Raw genomic sequence first — 12,186 nt, 5'->3', positions numbered from 1 at the left:
AAGTGTGTTAATTTAAATGATAAATTAATTAAAAATGACTAATGCGGCAATAACCCGTGTAATGTGGCTTTAACATCGCGTGAGGAATGGCGACAGAAATTCCTTCCTCCTTAGGAAGAGATAAGAAGAGAGGAGTTCCCGGCATGGTAGTTTGTTATTTTTTTGGCCTCGGGTTCTCACTGTTGCGAGGCGAATGGAGCGTTTCTCTCAGCTCCACTGGCCTTCTTCCCTGCCCTGCTGCACCGCTATCTCCAGGGAGAGAGACGGCTTTAATACCTTAACATCTCTTTGTGTGCAGGGGGAAAGAAAAGAAAGGGTAGGGAAATCTAAACGTTGCTACAAGACAACCTGGTGGTGCTCATGGCACCGGGAGGTATTTTGCAGCGTGATTATCTCCACAATATAATAAACGTCTGAAGGGAAATGAAGCAAGCAGGTATCTGCTGGAGAGTGGGGGGAGAGGGATGGGGAGAGGAAGGCTGCTAACAGGTGAGTTCAAGAAAGAGTCATATCCTATGGAAATAAAACCAGTGTGCACACCCTGTCATGTACATACGGGTGACCTCTTGTCACGGAGTTGCACACTTGCAAAGCACACTCCCGGCACAACCAGGGGGGGTTTCTGCACCATCTTTGTGCAGGCTCATATCCACCAATACATTCCTGCACCGTCATGCACCGCAGGCACTCAGCAGGCGTTTGCTCTGAATCCCAAGCATCTTCCCTGCTTTTTCTATGCTACGCACATGCTTCTAGTCGAGCCGCTCGCATACACAGCTACGTGCAAATTTTGTCTCATTCACACATCCCTGGGCATCCATGTGTTCTCCTTCACTCTCCCCCTCTCTTTTCCTTTCTCACATATATCCACCCACTGGCATAACAGTGGCCTCATCTCACAGCATCACACATGCTCCCTTTAGACTATCTAGGTGCCTGTGAGCCTCATGCAGCCAACCCTCTCTAAAGCACACAGTCTCGCACCAGTGCTCGTGTGTGCACTGTCCAAAGTGTATGAGGACCGTATGTCCAGGTATGAGGACCAGCTACTAGAACCGAGCAGCAGGCAGCTCACCAAATGCTCTTCTGTAGTAGGCATCTGACAACACCTCCCAGTTTGGCTAGCTACACCCCTGAACGTGACTTCACTCTCATGGATGTGGATGTTGGTCAGGAGGCACAGGGACACAAGGAGGCCTGGGTGTCCTCTGTAGCTTTCTTAGAATAGCGTTGCTCCTCTGCTCCTTCTATCAGGGACACAGGCAACTCAAGCACAAAATGAAGGGTAGGGCAGCATGTCAAGGTGCTCTTGGGTTGCAAGGGATCACTGTAATTCACCCTGTCCAAGAAGAAGAGAGCGCAGATTTCCCCACGGGTGGGGAGTTTGTCAGAGTCATGGTAGCTCCAAAGCCCAGGCCATCTGAGGTGCATGAGTGCAGAGATAAGGAGCATCCTTGGAGTCCCTCACACTGACTCTGAAGTCAGGCTCTGTCCCAGTTTTAGAGCTCAAGTGGGAAGAAGTGGAAATGCAACACATACCTTTGCTCTTTTCAACCTCCAGAGACCTTAACAGCACTTTATCTTAGATGCTGCAGCCATGCAAGCCCTGTCCCACCCCAAATTCCTCAGGGCGCTTAGAATTCCCCTCATTCTCCATCCTGGCCCGCCAGCAGTATACCAGCCATTTCACGTGATGACAATTCGGCTCCAAACCCCGACTACCCTAATGTCTACCTGGGTGCTGAAGGTCCTTCTGAATCGGCATAAGGTTCCAAAAAGAAGTTATAAAAGGGCCTGGATCTATCCCAGCTTGCTCCAGATGGCACCAGGCAAAGGAATACATAGCCCTGGGTTCCCTGGCAATCAGTGGGGGGAAGGCTGAGGATTTGGGATGGCCAAACCAGCTTCTGGAAGTCCTTCTGTTTGGGTAGATGGAGTTGAGGGCAGCAAGGTCCTGAATGTCCCTGACAGCATTACATGTTCAGAGTTTGTAACAGGTAAATGGAGGCTCATGTACCCTTTGAGGATCTCTGCCCTTGAATAACCTGGCATGCCACTTTCATGCCACCTTATTCAAGCTGTGTAGGGTGTCCCCCACACCACAGCGGCTCCCTGGCCAGGCCAGAACAGCCTGTGTGTGGGGAGGTTGATCAAACTCTTCAGCAGGAAGAGATACCACCACCAGAGAGGAGGAGTCAGGAGTAAGCTAGCAGGGACTGCTGCAGATTCCTTGCTCAGTAGCAGCATGAGCTGCTGCAGGGCCTGGTTTTGGGGATGCTACGTGTGGGTTTATATTTTTTAAATATCCGGCTACGTTACATGCAAAATGAGATAGAAATAGAGTTATTTATTTTCATGTGGATGATGCTGGGCAGTTTTTAGAAGCTTGACATCAGAAACAAACAGCTAATCCCTGCTGAACCTCCAGACAGCAAGGAAGAGGATGTTTGGAATTTGACTAATCAGCTACCTATGACCCTGCCTGGAAATAGAGCAAAATGATATTCAAACCACTCAGGCTTCAGTCGCTTTTCCTTACTCTCTCTGCTTTCAAGACAGGGACAGACTTTTTCTCTAGTGAGGTCTTTAGACTGACTAAAGCCTGGGCCAGTCTCGTTGGCATTGAGCTCCACAGGGGCACGTGCACTTTAAACTGCTGCGTCCTTGATCTGGCCAGCTGCTCATTGGATTAGCCTGCTGTCATGAAATTACCTTGTCATTTATCCTACGAACCCCTAAATCCAATGGGAAAACTCTTACCTTCCTCCTACTGGCCTGCGGGGTGGCTGTGGAAGCCAATGGGGCTATCAGTGTCCCAGATGTGACAGGACAAGAGTTTGAAAATGCCACTGCATATGGTGGGAAGGTACTTCAAGGCTGCATGAAGCTGCTGGATCGTAACTATATCCCGTTACAGCACTGAGACCTGACGAGGTCCAGTCACAACTGTACTAGCTGGCAGTGGCCCCACAGACAAACCACAACAAAAGCAGAGATTTCATAAGAGCCTGCAGCAGGGTTTCTTATTAAAACGTTTTCATCACCACTACTGCTTCCTAACCTGCAAACAGCTGAACTCATCTCCTTGGTTATTTTCTTATCACTAGGGAGGAGGGCAACACGTGTCTGAGGACAATAGGCAGTTCCTTGCTGCATGTTTGTTCTCCCCTCACCTCGTGTCGGTGGAAAAAATGATCTATGGGCCACCCTCCACAGCGATACGAAGTGAGGGGTGGTATCTTTTTTTACCTATTTTAGTAAGGGGAGGGAATTGTGAAACAGCAGGAAGAAAACAGGGCTGGCAATGGAAAGCAAGACTCAGTCTAACCAGCTGAGATGTCTCAGCCTCTCCATGATGAGTCCTAGTTTGAAAAACAATCAATGGAAAGAAATTAGGAGGTGTTGACAGCCAGCGTGTAGTCAGACCGCCCACTCAAGGTACCTAACTTAGGTGTTGCTCCCTCTCCGGTCTCTGTGTTCAGGAGAACAATGAGCAATCCCTAACGCCTACTCCACGGGGCTGCCGCAGCCGTCAATGAAGGGGAGCAGCCGCGACACCGGAATGAAGAACCTAGAGTAAGCTGTATGCCTAGTTTATGCCGGGAGGCCCGTTCTGTGGGCGCATCGTTTTTATGCCACATCTCCTGTTTGGATGAGGTTTATCCTGACTCGAGCGATCAGAACAGAGTCATCGTATGCAGCTTACGCGGCAGTTTGCACCATTTGCCGCAGAGGCGGCTGCCATGGGAGCTGCCCTAACAACTGAGTTGGGTCTAACAGAGGAAGAAAGGAGAAAGGAGAAGAGAGGCCAAAGGAAGGAGACAGAGGCAGTCAAGGAGCCTGGTGTTTATATTTGGTGCTGAAGAAAGGCAGAGCCTCCGGGTACCCAGGGCTTGCATAATTCACCTTCTTGCCCCTGGCGCTGGCAGGGAAAATGCTTTCCAAGGATGAGTAAAGCCCTCACAGAGCAACTGGCTCCAGGGGAAAGGGGAGGTGTCACCCTGCGAGCAGGCGCTCAGTGGCACCTCGCCAGGCTTCCTCCGGGAACCCCCTCCTCTGCCTGTCTTTCCCTGGTGGAGGGATTCCCCCAGCCCCTCACCACCTCCTTCACCTCACCCATTCCTGGCAGAAACCTGGCAGAAAGGAGAGGATGGGGAAGGGGAACGAGGTGCACGCAGAGGGCAGGGCACAGCACCTGACAACAGCAATGAGGGAGAGGGCTCGTGCCCGCTGCGGCTTGCTGCCCCGTGCTTTGGGGTGAAGGAGAAGGCAAAAGCATTTCACATCTCTGTGGATGTGCAGCTCAAGCAGGATTCAGAGAGAACACAAATAACCGTATAGCTCTCCCCCCACAATTCCCAAGTTTAGGGTGAAAGGGAACAATTTCCTTACTCTGGCAACCATCCATTATGTCTATGGATCTGCTCCCCACCCCATTCCCCCTCTCTTTCCTGTTTTGATGAAAGGAAAAAATGTTCTGCTTTCCTTCTTTATTTTTCCAGACTGGTGAATAGCACTCGAAAGGAATTTCTCTCCCTCCCCCCTTCCCCTCTCCCAGTATAACAAATATATATGTGTGTGTGTGTGTGTGTGTGTGTGAACACACCACACGCCGCAGGTCATCTGTTGTTTTTCAAGAGGCATAGACTATTTTTGTTTCCAGATTGATCAGGTGGGCAGCAGTCCCCCTTTCCACTGACACCACCCCAAACACCGCTTCCCCTGCCCTCGGCCTCTGCCACTCACCGTCTCCCCATCCTTTGCCCCTGGCTCCGCAGTGAGCGGCGGTGGCGGTGGCAGCAGCGAGAAGGAAGCTTGCTGAGCTGGAGTAAAAATAGCCCCAGCAGTTACTCAGCTCAGAACGTACCATGACTCATGATGTGAAATGAAGATGAGGGTCGAAAACCAAAAGCAAGCAGCTCTCCTCCCCACACACCTGCTATTGCTGCCCACATCACAGAGCAAAACCCACTCTAAATACTGCTCAGCGGGGGTCAGGGCATCGGCCGACTTGGAAAGCCCCATGTGCGCTTCCCGCAAGAGCTGGTCCTCCCGCCTGCACCCATTCGGTCACACTGACACCAGCAGCAGGTGGATTTGGTGACACTGCGCCCAACCCTCTGCTTACTTACCTCCCGTAAGCCATGAGCCCTGAGCAAAACTGGCCTCCCACTGATACAGCAGGACGCAACACCCTGTGCCACCCATACGCCGGTGCAGCCAGCAGCTGGGTTGCAGCAGCACTAATGCAGCCGGGCACCACGTTTTGCCTGCACCCTCCATGGCCTGAGCCTGTGGTGGGGGAGATGAGTGGGTTCATGCCCATAGCCCACCCTGTGTCCTGTCCCCATCCCCGGGAGGGTGGTGTGGAGGACATCCTGCTCCCCAGGGAGAGCATGGCGGGAGGCAGGCCGTTGCTATCTGCTGGGCTGTGTAATAAAGGAGGGAGTTTAAAAATAGACTTTGAGCTGTGCTGCCGGAAAGGCAGTGAGACGTATAGAGCGGGTGTGTATTTATCCTACACGCCCTGTATCTGACACCCCACTGGCATGGGGACCTGCCCCACACAGCAAAGGCACCGCTCACTGGTCACGGCTGCTCACCGTGGGGCCCTCGTGCCAGTCCTTACCACTGCCTTGGCCATGGATGGTGGAGGGCAGCAGGTACCAGGGCTGGTCAGAGACCCACCACCACACCCCAAGGCCATCTGGAGCAGTGGGACACACACCTCTCACCCACGCCAGACCAACCCAATCCGCGACTCCTCCACCCCCCCCATATACCCAGACAAAGTGGCATCTCTCAGGACAAAGCCATTCAATAGATCCCCTGCCCTCTGCCCTCTCCCGAACAATGAGAAATCAAGGAATATTGTCCGAGCTGAATAAAAAGATCTAAATTTAGAGTGTCTGATGTGTTCTTGGTTTCCTGCCATGACTCCCCTCCTCCTCCACGGCCTCTCTTTTCATTGCTCGCTAGCCTTGTGCACAGAAAGGTTTCTGATGGGGTGAGATCACTGCTGAGACCCTGTCTCCTCAGTGATGAGACAGAGGGGAATTCCAAGTTTGACTCTGCTCTCTGTTTTTGCAGGGCAGGGAGGAGGAGAACACACCGCTTTTCGCCTCACACACACAGATAGGCAAACTGAAGGTCAAGAGGGAGGGGACGTTTCTCCCACTCTCGGTCTCCTCATGTCCTGACCCTGAGGTGTCCCAAACATTCTGTCCATCTGTTTCCACCTGCTAGTGGCATCCTCACCTCCAGCTCTGCCACAGCAAGTCCTTGGAGCAGCGCTGCCCCTGTGCTGTTCCAGCCCAGAAGCCCTGGCTCGTAGGACCCTCACCGTCCTCCCACTTTCTCGCAGCGCTTCTGGCAAGAAGCAAGCAGCTCAGAAGGAGCAAACAGAGGCAGAAACAAGCCTGTCCCAACTGAAAAGAAAGGCCAAGAGGGGAGGGAGAGGAGGGCTGTTATCCAGCAATGTACTCCTGATGTTTAAACAAGGGACTCCCTTGGGTTCGTGCCTGATAAGGCTGGGTGTCAGGGGAATCTATTCATTTGTTTTCCTTTTTAAACAAAAAAGCCTTCCCATAACCACAGTGAGGAGGGAGCCAGCACCTCTTGACAAACAGGCTTGTCCTAAGTGCACATGTGGGAAGCCTTTCTTGCTCCTGGAGAGGAAAACGAGCCATGACTGTGAATATTGACCACACTGCTCAGTGTCGGTGGAAAGGGGAGTATGGACCAGTAGTATTTTCTGCTCAAAGATAGACACCAGGAGCTGACTCAAGCTTGCCAGCATGTCTGTGGGGTGTCTGGAGGTGCAGAGGTCCTTTCCAATGGTGGAATCCAGGCAGATGGGCTGGAGGACTGCCTCAAAAGCAAGGAAAATTCCTCCCGCCCTCCTTCATCCTTGAACAGTGTCCCCTAAGAGCCTCCTCCTACTTTGGTGGCCGAGTTGGTGAGCAGGTGGAGCTTGCCAGCCAGCCAGGCTCTCCCACGCTGCGCTCTCTTTCCATGGCTGCATAATCTGGCAGGGAGGGGGGATTATGAGTATTTTTATTATTATTATTACTATTAATCTCCATTTTGCCAAGAGTTTGGGGGCAGGGTCTATGTAACCACTGTCGTGTGTGCCGAGGATAGCACGCCAAGCGTGCCAGAGCCATCGGTGGGACAGGAGAGGGAAGGAGCAGCACCGGGTGCTCACAGTGAGGAGGAAAGCTGCCACAGTCGTGTGAGCAGGCAAAGACACTGAGCAGTGCTGGACCCATGGGGGCAGATGGGAATGCCCCCAATCCTTCCTTCCCTCTTAGCCAGCGTGCATGTCACATGGAGCTCAAGAAGCGAAAGGGAGAGCCAGGAGCCATTTGTTGGTGGAGAGTGAGTTTAATGCCCGTTCCCAGCTAGGAGGGATTGGCAGAGCCGAAGACTGGGGAATGGAAAAGTTCAGGTCTCCTGTTCCATGTGCAGTTGCTGCCAGAAAGCATCAGACTAAAGCATGCAGCAGGGTGGGAAGGGAAAAACCAGCATCAAGGCCACTGGAGATGGGGCCGTATACCATGATCTGGATTGTCACCAGTGTGAGGGATCAGCAAGAACAGAGCTTACTCCACAAGAGGACATCTTGATAGATGGAGTGGAAAGCCAGCACTGAGGTGACACAGAGACAGAAAAAGGGATGCAGAAGTTCCCTAGGGTCACTGGGGAAGCAGTGGGGTGCAAGGCCCATGGCCTTCACCCAAGGATGAGGCGTGAAGCCAGGTCCTGCACAGCCCAAGGACCGGGCTCCTTCGTGCGCAGCTCGGGATCTCAGTTCACAGCCAGCAAGCAGCAGCAGCGGTGCTACCCCACACAGGGCACCAGCCCAGCGCCAAGCATGCCTCCAACACAGCCCCACAGGTGATCAGCACTGCCAAGGTGACAATGGGGACATATTACAGTCGCAGCCCTAGACAAGGCACTGTCTGGTTAGGTGCAACACGAGACAGGGCTGGAGACAAAGCTGCAGCGTAGGTCCAAGTTGCACCCTGGAGACAGGGATACAACCAGCTAAGGTCTGGAGTCCATCTAGGACAACCAGTCAGGAGACTGGGACAGCTGGGCACAAGGGCAGGCACAGGTACACCTACAACATAGCTCAGGCCAGAAGCAGGTATCTGGACCTGAGCTTGAATAGAGCCAATGGGCAGAAGGGTTGTGTTCCCACGTGAGCCTGGCTGAGCATGTTAAGCCCCACTGATGCACTGAAGGCGCTGCCAAGCCTCAGCCAACCCCATGGCAGGGCATTCCCAGCTTTTCAGGGAGTAGGGCCTGTAAATCTGTCCCTGGTGAGGCTCACCATCTGGGCAGGATGTTGATTACCTAAACCAGCCAGAGGGAAGAGAGGCTCAAAAGCCAAGACACACCTGAGCAACACGTAGTCAAGCTGAACCATCCTTACCTGGCCTCATCCTCCTCCTGCTTGCTCTCCCTTTCCCTCTGGAATGACAGTGCAAGATACTGCCTCCATCTCTGAAATCCATGCCAAGAAACTTTTCTTTTTAAATTCTCAAACAATGACCTAGCAGCTGCTCCAAGGGTTTTTTTCTTTTCCTTGCTAACAGAGTGGAAATTAAATATATATTTAATTAGCTCATCGCTAAATTTCCCTTCCCACCATTCTTCGTTAAAGGCAGATGTAAAATGACCCCCGACTCCAATCTCTATGGAAGGGGGTGTGACCCCTCTCCATCGAGCAGAAGTTTCCAGAAAGCCAGTTTCTCCCATCCTGCCTCTTTGCTTTGTCCAATTGTTGGTAGAAGGAGCCAAGAGTTTAAATGCCATTTTGGCTGCCTCTCCATTATCTTGGGCAGAGGGAGGGTTGAGATACCTCAGAGGACGGAAAAGTCCCGATAAAGCAGGGGAGCATGGGACAGATATACCCTCATGTCTCGCCGGCCCTTGGACCCAGCTGAGATCCAAGGATGCTTTCTTGCTCTTACAAAACCCCAACCCTATTTTTCTCTTAAATACCAGCTACCTCAGGTTCTTGAAGTCAAGCACCTTCAGGTCTTTACCTCCTGCACCCAAACGCTGGCCCTTCCCCATGCATTGGCCACGTGGCACCTCAGGGACCTCCTGAAGGGTTTGGGAGCTCCTCACAGCCTTGCACTGCCCAGACAGGGCTGCCTGCACCTCTCAAACACACTGCACTGCAGGTAGTGCTGCCAGTGCTGGCAGAGGACCATCGCCACTGCGTTAGGATTGTCTAACACAGTGCGTGCATTCATCAGCCTGAGGCACGACAAGGGGATACAGTCTCCTGTTGACACCTCTGATTAAAAACATGCAAAACACCTTGTTTTCCTCATAGTGCCCCTGAAGGGATTCCCCGAAGGCATTATGTTGCTTCTGTCCCCTTTTTTGAGGAAGGGTGCTGGGCTGACCGTCTTGGCCCCTAGGGTCCAGAAGTGAGGAAGGAGAGCACATCTCCTTTGTTATCCCCACCTCGCCAACCTGCCAAGCTGTTTGTGTGGACAGAAGGAGACAGGGTTCATCGCACACACGCCTTCTACAACCACTGCTCCCTGGTTTGAGAAGGAGCATGTGCTCTGAGGTGCAACAAGACCTTGTCCTTTCTACTGAAGCTGCCAACCAGGGATATTTGAAACATGGATTTTGGTACCTTTGCCACATCTCCATCTTCTTCTCCCCCCACTCTTCCCAATTATTTATAGCCTGACTCTCGACTTGTCTTAACTAAGCAGAAAAGAATAGCATGGTGGATGCTTCTGGCATGCTCGTGTGCCACAGCAACTTGGACATGCCTCCAAGCCATCAATCTAGGTGGTTGGCTCATTCTTTGAGAGATGTCCTGCAGGATTTTGGAACGAACAGTCACTGGATGCATATGCTGTGAGTTAGACCCCTCTAGACCAAGGCAGTCTGCTTGGTACAGGTCCAACACAAGATATGCCAAACTGGCTGTTTTGGACCTGGTGGTTGTTGGCAAGTCTGCGCTTCTGTGTATTGCCAGGGCCCCATGCCGGGTATGCCTCAAAGTTTGGGATTTGTTTGATTATTGCCTTAATCTTCTGCAGTGTCTGAGCCACAATAGAAGGTCAAATCAGACGTAAAGGCCAGCCCCAGCCACTGCTCCGGAGTGACTGCGAATAGGTCAGACTTATCTCGAGAAAACACAGCTCCGGGAATGGCGTGGCCCCTCTTGTCAACCTGTTTGGCCTCTCTTTCTCCTTCCACCCCCTCCGTTGCCACTTGCTCCCAGTGGGACCCTCTGCGGAGCTGCCGTGGCTGCGGGAATCTCAGCAATGCCAGTCACACAAAGCCCTCTCCGGTGACAATAGCTCCTTCCTTCCTTCCTCCATTCCTCTTTCCACCTCTGCAGCTCTCACACGTTCCCAGATCTGCTCCCAAGGCTTTCCAGAAGGTCCTGAGCAGACCACCCCCTCCCACTCTCCTCTTTCAGCCTGGCTGGCCCATGCGGTACAGGGCAGCCAAGCGGGTGCTTTTGGGGAGGAGGGGTATCCCTGGGATGCGGCTTTGCTTGGGAACAGATGTATTTACATCTCTGTCTGTGACTGAGGGTGTGGTTTCAAAACTGGCGCGATCCTCTTGGAAAAAAGCTTCTGGAGAAAGTGTCTCCCCTGCCTTTTCCCCTTTCCCTCCAGCTGTGCATTCCCTCTTTTCTTTTTTCCCTGGTTTGCGAGTTCTGCTGGGATCGTTTTCAGCCGGATCAGCTCCAGCTTGCCACCCTGCCACCTGTTTGCTCATGGAAGCTGGAAAAGGCATGGGCATGATGGAGGCACCATCCTTTTTTGCTGGCATCTGAAGCTCAGACCAGTGGAAACCAGTCCTGAAACACCCGTTCCCAATCCCTCTCTCTTTATGCTGGGGAGTATCCCTCTGGCTATGCAGGGTGTATGTTATCTATGCCTCTGCCTCTATGCAAGGGATGCTCCACACATCTCCAGAAGACCACAGAAGTGTGTGCAGGGAGATTTTTGCCGTGTAATTTCTTACATGGAAATGACCTAGATGTTCTCTATAGGCTCATGTGTGCGTCCCTATCAGTGCCTGTGGAATTATCTGTGTTTCTTATGTGAGGCAGCCATGCACCATGGCACAGCTTTGCCTTTTTTAACTTGCTCACATGGAGTTGGATGAGCCTGGAGCTGGGAGCCAAACCCACACGAGCTGCTCTGTTCTTTGGGCCTCAGCTAAGAGAAGCGAGGCTGAAAAAGCAGCAGGGTTGCTGTAACCCACTGTCTTCTCCCCCTCCTTCTCAGCCTGTTTCCTGACACAATTCCTATATAGGACAAGTTTCTGTTGCAATCAACTGTTAGGTTAATGAAACCCTGAATTAACCCCCCCTTTTCTCCCCCTTCTCCAGGGAAACAGCCCCAGTGGGCAAAGCAAATCCTGGCTATCTGTTCTTTGCTCTGAGGGAGGCACATTCCCAAGGACATGTGTGGGAACTCCAGCTGGAGTGACCTGTGGGTTGAGGGCTGCCTTTAAACCCCCCTGCATGTGTTTGTGCAGGGACACTTCCCACCCTCACTGTGGATGGTAGGAAGAGCGGGAGTGAGAGTCGGGATTGTGCAATTGGAAATTGTCTCACCCTACAGACAGCAACCCCGCAGCGCACCAGCAGATAAGAGGGCAGTGGCTGGTAAAGGTGTGAGAGCTCTCAGGCATTGTCTTAGCAAGGTGTTTGCTGGCCCCAGACTGGTTCTCTGGTTTCGTGGCGTGTGATCTGGCTGTGTGACTTGGGAGAAATCGTTTGGTTTGGAGAGAGGCTGCTCCCTTCCTTTGGGTGCCTTTCTACGTAGGAATAGAGCCATTCAGACTACTGGCTTAGCCATGGGTGGTGAGCATCTTGTAAGACATGATGATGATGCACTAATCAGTGTATTTTTCTTATGCAGTGCCTTTCCTCATTCAAGGTTTGCCCTGAGGTTCCTGCCTGACTCCGCATGTTCCCAAAAATTACCAATCTAAAGACTTAAGTTTATTAATACTGTGTGTTTGCTTGCTTTCCTGACTCTTCTTCTGGATTGAGGGGTTGCAGCTTAGCTCATGGTGGGACTAGAAGAATCTTTCCCTCTGCCTTTTATGTTCAAGCTGGCACACTAAAGGAGTAGGCTTCCCCTTCATCTGCACCTTTACTGCATCCCAGGTATGGAGTGA

This window comes from Neopsephotus bourkii, unplaced genomic scaffold (assembly GCF_033783945.1).
Source record: "Neopsephotus bourkii isolate Nb327-2 ecotype Australia unplaced genomic scaffold, CSIRO-AGI_Nbou_v1 NB_107, whole genome shotgun sequence".
NCBI classification, from domain to species: Eukaryota; Metazoa; Chordata; class Aves; order Psittaciformes; family Psittacidae; genus Neopsephotus; species Neopsephotus bourkii.
The sequence above is the reverse complement of the archived record's forward strand: the minus strand, read 5'-3'. Positions refer to the sequence as shown.